At 57.6% G+C, this 7,500-nt stretch overlaps 2 non-coding genes across 2 annotated transcripts; both read left to right on the top strand.

Moving 5' to 3' along the window:
• The first annotated feature begins 3,367 nt into the window (after positions 1 to 3,367).
• LOC119451191 (small subunit ribosomal RNA) lies at positions 3,368 to 5,182 on the top strand. Its single transcript, XR_005191719.1, has one exon. It is a non-coding gene; the product is annotated as a small subunit ribosomal RNA (ribosomal RNA).
• Positions 5,183 to 6,868: 1,686 nt separating this feature from the next.
• LOC119451297 (5.8S ribosomal RNA) lies at positions 6,869 to 7,021 on the top strand. Its single transcript, XR_005191788.1, has one exon. It is a non-coding gene; the product is annotated as a 5.8S ribosomal RNA (ribosomal RNA).
• Positions 7,022 to 7,500: the final 479 nt, after the last annotated feature.

A 7,500-nucleotide genomic window follows, 5' to 3' on the forward strand; every position in this document is an offset into this window, starting at 1 on the left:
TTCACGCACTGCGGCGACGGTCGGCAATTGCGCCGACAAGTACGGCGAGCCCGCTCGCAGAGCAAAGTCCGAAAGCTCGTCAGCCGGGGCGGCGCGCGCAAGCGACGTTCAGCGCAACTTTTCCGTGGAAATACCGAAAGCGGCTCGCACGTTTGCCTTGTATCGGTGAGCTGGGGCACCGTGGTGCACGCGAGAGGTGGAAACACGGCTTGAAAAGCAAAAATGAGGAATTTCTTTCGGCGCTAACTGCCGCCGGCGGCCACGAGTACGGCCCCATGGAGGTCTGGGTACTTATCGCTGCTATTATATAGAGGTATGCAGCCCCGGCCGACATCGTACCACTTTTCAATTTGTGGTGTCCGGGTGCGTTTTGTGCGATTCACGCACTGCGGCGACGTCGGGAATTGCGCCGACGAGTACGCGACCGCTCGCAGAGACAAAGTCCGAAAGCTCGTCAGCCGGGGCGGCGCGCGCAAGCGACGTTCAGCGCAACTTTTCCGTGGAAATACCGAAAGCGGCTCGCACGTTTGCCTTGTATCGGTGAGCTGGGGCACCGTGGTGCACGCGAGAGGTGGAAACACGGCTTGAAAAGCAAAAATGAGGAATTTCTTTCGGCGCTAACTGCCGCCGGCGGCCACGAGTACGGCCCCATGGAGGTCTGGGTACTTATCGCTGCTATTATATAGAGGTATGCGGCCCCGGCCGACATCGTACCACTTTTCAATTTGTGGTGTCCGGGTGCGTTTTGTGCGATTCACGCACTGCGGCGACGTCGGGAATTGCGCCGACGAGTACGCGACCGCTCGCAGAGACAAAGTCCGAAAGCTCGTCAGCCGGGGCGGCGCGCGCAAGCGACGTTCAGCGCAACTTTTCCGTGGAAATACCGAAAGCGGCTCGCACGTTTGCCTTGTATCGGTGAGCTGGGGCACCGTGGTGCACGCGAGAGGTGGAAACACGGCTTGAAAAGCAAAAATGAGGAATTTCTTTCGGCGCTAACTGCCGCCGGCGGCCACGAGTACGGCCCCATGGAGGTCTGGGTACTTATCGCTGCTATTATATAGAGGTATGCGGCCCCGGCCGACATCGTACCACTTTTCAATTTGTGGTGTCCGGGTGCGTTTTGTGCGATTCACGCACTGCGGCGACGTCGGGAATTGCGCCGACGAGTACGCGACCGCTCGCAGAGACAAAGTCCGAAAGCTCGTCAGCCGGGGCGGCGCGCGCAAGCGACGTTCAGCGCAACTTTTCCGTGGAAATACCGAAAGCGGCTCGCACGTTTGCCTTGTATCGGTGAGCTGGGGCACCGTGGTGCACGCGAGAGGTGGAAACACGGCTTGAAAAGCAAAAATGAGGAATTTCTTTCGGCGCTAACTGCCGCCGGCGGCCACGAGTACGGCCCCATGGAGGTCTGGGTACTTATCGCTGCTATTATATAGAGGTATGCGGCCCCGGCCGACATCGTACCACTTTTCAATTTGTGGTGTCCGGGTGCGTTTTGTGCGATTCACGCACTGCGGCGACGTCGGGAATTGCGCCGACGAGTACGCGACCGCTCGCAGAGACAAAGTCCGAAAGCTCGTCAGCCGGGGCGGCGCGCGCAAGCGACGTTCAGCGCAACTTTTCCGTGGAAATACCGAAAGCGGCTCGCACGTTTGCCTTGTATCGGTGAGCTGGGGCACCGTGGTGCACGCGAGAGGCAGAAACACGGCTTGAAAAGCAAAAATGAGGAATTTCTTTCGGCGCTAACTGCCGCCGGCGGCCACGAGTACGGCCCCATGGAGGTCTGGGTACTTATCGCTGCTATTATATAGAGGTATGCGGCCCCGGCCGACATCGTACCACTTTTCAATTTGTGGTGTCCGGGTGCGTTTTGTGCGATTCACGCACTGCGGCGACGTCGGGAATTGCGCCGACGAGTACGCGACCGCTCGCAGAGACAAAGTCCGAAAGCTCGTCAGCCGGGGCGGCGCGCGCAAGCGACGTTCAGCGCAACTTTTCCGTGGAAATACCGAAAGCGGCTCGCACGTTTGCCTTGTATCGGTGAGCTGGGGCACCGTGGTGCACGCGAGAGGTGGAAACACGGCTTGAAAAGCAAAAATGAGGAATTTCTTTCGGCGCTAACTGCCGCCGGCGGCCACGAGTACGGCCCCATGGAGGTCTGGGTACTTATCGCTGCTATTATATAGAGGTATGCGGCCCCGGCCGACATCGTACCACTTTTCAATTTGTGGTGTCCGGGTGCGTTTTGTGCGATTCACGCACTGCGGCGACGTCGGGAATTGCGCCGACGAGTACGCGACCGCTCGCAGAGACAAAGTCCGAAACCGCGTCAGCCGGGGCGGCGCGCGCAAGCCACGTTCAGCGCAACTTTTCCGTGGAAATACCGAAAGCGGCTCGCACGTTTGCCTTGAATCGGTGAGCTGGGGCACCGTGGTGCACGCGAGAGGTGGAAATACGCCGACGAGTACGCAAGCCACCGTCCAAAACAACGGTCATGGAGCACAGCACCGTGCGTGGCACAACGTTTGCAGAGAAAGTGCGGCAGCGGAAAGCTCGTTCGCCGTGAAAGTCAGCACAGGATGCGCGGTGGTTCAGGCACGTGAATATTCGCGAAGCCGTACTCGCCGCTGGCGAAACATTGACGATCACGACCCTCTTGCGCGGTGTTGGTTTTCACGACTTCGGCCCTGTGCAGCCGACGTAAACTTTCAAAGTTCGTCAAGGTGCGGCACGATTTCCGCCAAATCCCCGTCGAAAATGCCACGAGTACGGCCCCATGGAGGTCTGGGTACTTATCGCTGCTATTATATGGGGGTTGGAGTGCAGTCGCCCCCCGAGTGCGTGCGACCTGGGTGTCTGATATGCGGCGGGCTCCGTGCCCGTCAAGCGTGTCCCCGGAGCCTCTCCCGTGGATCCCTCGGCAATCGTCTGCAGCCTCATCCGCTTGATGCGTTAGGGGCTGGTTGTCGGACGACGCCGTATCCACGATATCGAGGTGTGTTCCGCATCGTCCTCGGACGAGTCAAATAAGAAAGCGCCGAAGGCGCGGGCGTGACCCGTCGCTTGGCGGCTTTGCCGTCTCGGCTACGTTGCAAGCGCCGATCGGTCCACCAGTGCTGCGGGCTGATGGCAAATCCCGCAAGCCGTGACCGAGTCGACGCAACGAATCTATCGAGAGTGTGCGTGCTTCTTGCCGCGTGGCGATACCCAGCCCTGCGGGGAGGGCGCCGTAGCGAGCTCGAACGCCGTCATCTCGGACTGTGCAAAGAGGTGGGCTTTGCAAAAACGAAGCGTGCTGAGGCGCCTGAAGGTGGCCTCGGCGTCGCAACAACGGCGTCCGGCATGGCTGGACGCGCAGTTGAACGATTACCTGGTTGATCCTGCCAGTAATCATATGCTTGTCTCAAAGATTAAGCCATGCATGTCTAAGTACATGCCGAAATAAGGCGAAACCGCGAATGGCTCATTAAATCAGTTATGGTTCCTTAGATCGTTTCTTCCTACTTGGATAACTGTGGCAATTCTAGAGCTAATACATGCAGTGAGCCTGAAGCCCTTTGGGCGACGGGTGCTTTTATTAGACCAAGATCGATCGGGTTTCGGCCCGTATTGTGTGGTGACTCTGGATAACTTTGTGCTGATCGCATGGCCACGAGCCGGCGACGTTTCTTTCAAGTGTCTGCCTTATCAACTTTCGATGGTAGGTTACTTGCTTACCATGGTTGTTACGGGTAACGGAGAATCAGGGTTCGATTCCGGAGAGGGAGCCTGAGAAACGGCTACCACATCCAAGGAAGGCAGCAGGCGCGCAAATTACCCACTCCCGGCACGGGGAGGTAGTGACGAAAAATAACAATACGGGACTCTTTTGAGGCCCCGTAATTGAAATGAGTACACTCTAAATCCTTTAACGAGGATCAATTGGAGGGCAAGTCTGGTGCCAGCAGCCGCGGTAATTCCAGCTCCAATAGCGTATACTAAAGCTGCTGCGGTTAAAAAGCTCGTAGTTGGATCTCAGTTCCAGACGAGTAGTGCATCTACCCGATGCGACGGCTCGGACTGAACATCATGCCGGTCCTTTCTTGGTGCACTTCATTGTGTGCCTCGAGAAGGCCGGTGCTTTTACTTTGAAAAAATTAGAGTGCTCAACGCAGGCGAGTCGCCTGAATAAACTTGCATGGAATAATAGAACAAGACCTCGTTTCTGTTCTGTTGGTTTTTGGAATACGAGGTAATGATTAAGAGGGACAGACGGGGGCATTCGTATTGCGGCGCTAGAGGTGAAATTCTTGGACCGTCGCAAGACGAACTACTGCGAAAGCATTTGCCAAGAATGTTTTCTTTGATCAAGAACGAAAGTCAGAGGTTCGAAGGCGATCAGATACCGCCCTAGTTCTGACCATAAACGATGCCAACCAGCGATCCGCCTGAGTTACTCAAATGACTCGGCGGGCAGCTTCCGGGAAACCAAAGTATTTGGGTTCCGGGGGAAGTATGGTTGCAAAGCTGAAACTTAAAGGAATTGACGGAAGGGCACCACCAGGAGTGGAGCCTGCGGCTTAATTTGACTCAACACGGGAAAACTTACCCGGCCCGGACACTGGGAGGATTGACAGATTGAGAGCTCTTTCTTGATTCGGTGGATGGTGGTGCATGGCCGTTCTTAGTTGGTGGAGCGATTTGTCTGGTTAATTCCGATAACGAACGAGACTCTAGCCTATTAAATAGGTGCGGGGTTCCCAGCACCTTACAACCTTCTTAGAGGGACAAGCGGCTCCTAGCCGCACGAAACAGAGCAATAACAGGTCTGTGATGCCCTTAGATGTCCGGGGCCGCACGCGCGCTACACTGAAGGAAGCAGCGTGTCTTTATCCCTGTCTGAAAAGACTGGGTAACCCGTGGAACTTCTTTCGTGATTGGGATAGGGGCTTGCAATTGTTCCCCTTGAACGAGGAATTCCCAGTAAGCGCGAGTCATAAGCTCGCGTTGATTACGTCCCTGCCCTTTGTACACACCGCCCGTCGCTACTACCGATTGAATGATTTAGTGAGGTCTTCGGACCGATGTCCGGCGCGGCCTTTCGGTTGCGCCGGTCTGTTGGAAAGATGACCAAACTTGATCATTTAGAGGAAGTAAAAGTCGTAACAAGGTTTCCGTAGGTGAACCTGCGGAAGGATCATTACCGGACTGTGAAGGGTGACGATCGTTTCTGCCCCGTGTGGGTGGAGCGGCTCGCTGCGCCCGACGCTTTCCGCCGCTGTCCCCGCTTGGACGCGGGGACGGCTATACCCGAACATGCGCGGGGACTGCCTGAATTCTGAGGGGCGCCCCGTGCCCAATTTGTTGCGCCCAGCGGGCGGCGGCTGCAACCTTGGACGGTTGGCTTGGCCGCGCCCGTGGGTACAAACGGCGTAACGCACTTTCATGGGTGGGCTTTCAGTCCGCCTCGACGCTCATGCGCGGAATGGGAGTAAGACGACCCGACAAAGCTTTGCCCAGTACGAGAGGAACGGTAGAGGTCGGTCAAGGAACTGGCGGTCGAGAGCTAAAGCTGCCTGCCATCCATCATTCATAGTTGGAACTGCGGTGCAAGCGCTCTCCCGTCCTCCGCGGCAAACGCCGCCGAGTCTGAAAAGGCTGGCGGCTGCCGGTCGCTTCCTGCGGCGAGTATGGAGTAACGACCCGACTATGTTGCTGCCCAAGTACTGAAGGAACGGCGCGGCATTCGGTCGGTCATGGAACTGGCGGTACGAGGGTGTGGCTGCCAAGTACAATAGGAACCGTGGCCCATAACGCCCTCCCGTCCTCCGCGGCAAGTGCCACCGAGCCCGACAGGGCCGGAGGCTGCCGGTCGGCTCCTGCTCGTGACGCGCGAGATGTCGAGATCGCGGTTGAATGCGACGACGTTGGCAGGCTATTCGCCCGCCGCCGAGGGAAAGGCGGCGCTGCTGCGAAGTACGAGAGGAAACGCGGCTTTGCTACGTCGGACGCGTTCCGCGGTTAACGGACTTGTGCGCTTTGGGAAGGCGCCGCACGTCGAAAGAGGATTTACGGACAGACGAGGGACTGAAGTCTCGAAACTTGAACGCACTTGCGGCCAGGCTCTTGCTGGCTTCGTCTTCCGCCTCGAGTAGAATTGTTGCGGCTCCGGCGCCGAAAGCTGTCCCTGGCACTGGCCGAGTGGTTTTGGAGAGCCGCGCGAGTACGCGCGCCGGGCTCTTGTCCGTCGTCTCAAGTAGACTGTCGGATCAGCAGCGGGTGTGCTGCGGCAATCCGCCGATGCGAAAGCGTGTTTGTGTGTTAGGGACATTGTGGTCAATTTGAGTACCCTTCTGATGACTAAAAGCGAGACACGTCGATGGGGGCGAGACCCCACCCGTGGCCGTGTCGCCGTGAAAGACTCCACAGCTGCTCGTGCCCCCTCATGGCCTTGCGGCTTTTTTCCAATTTTCGTGGAGCAATGTGAACGTGCACACGTAGCACACGGGTCCGGTGGGTGGTTGGCAGGGAAAACCGGCTTCGAGTGCTCGCAAAAAAGAAAAAGACGTGGTAAGGGGAGCCACGCCCCCGCGGGTGTGTAGCCGTGAGCGGCTCCACTGCATCTTGGTCCTACATCTGATCCTGGTGCATACAGAGTGGAGGCTTACGTGCACACAAAGGCTCGCGGGGTTTAGCTGGAAACGCAACACGCAAGTAGCAGGGTGTGGTGCGCCTATATGCTACCAGCTGTCTGAGACGCGGCTGTCGAAAGAGCGCGCAGACTCGAGGAGCGCGCGCAGAAAGGTGCCCTTCGAAACCACACACAGGGAGACGCCACGTGCCTAAAACCCTGGTTGTACTGTACGGAATTGAACAAACTACTTTTCACGACTCTAAGCGGTGGATCACTCGGTTCTCGGGTCGATGAAGAACGCAGCCAGCTGCGAGACTTGGTGTGAATTGCAGGACACACTGAGCACTGATTCTTTGAACGCACATTGCGGCCTTGGGTCTTCCCTTGGCTTCGTCTGTCTGAGGGTCGGATCACATATCAAGAGAGCCTTCGGCGCACAAGGGAACGTGCGTCCGTCGACTCGTTTTGACCGCGTCGGCATCACGGACAGTACGTTGAGTGCTGAAGCCACGCGCCAGCGGCCTCACGTGAGGGAGACGGTGGCGAACTGAACTGTTGTGCCAAAACTTCGCAGAGACGGAAACGAGGCATTGTACTACTGCAGCGCGGCTAGTGCGCGCCTCCGAAGAGACCGCCGCAGGATGGAGTCGGACACCTGCAGGGAAAGTGCGGTCTGAATCGCGAGGCGCAAACGTCTGTTGCGACAGCAGTAGCGCGCACGTTTGCGAGAGAGTCGGAAGCTTGCGTGCACGGACAAACGCGGGAAGCAAATGCCGGCCGATTCCCGCGCCGTGCGCTAAGCGAGCGTGATCGCACGTTGCGTTGTTTGCCTTCGGAGTACGTCGAGCTCTTGCAAAAAGGTCACTCGTCCGCGTCACCGCACGGGT

Source organism: Dermacentor silvarum, chromosome 4 (assembly GCF_013339745.2).
Source record: "Dermacentor silvarum isolate Dsil-2018 chromosome 4, BIME_Dsil_1.4, whole genome shotgun sequence".
Taxonomy (NCBI): domain Eukaryota; kingdom Metazoa; phylum Arthropoda; class Arachnida; order Ixodida; family Ixodidae; genus Dermacentor; species Dermacentor silvarum.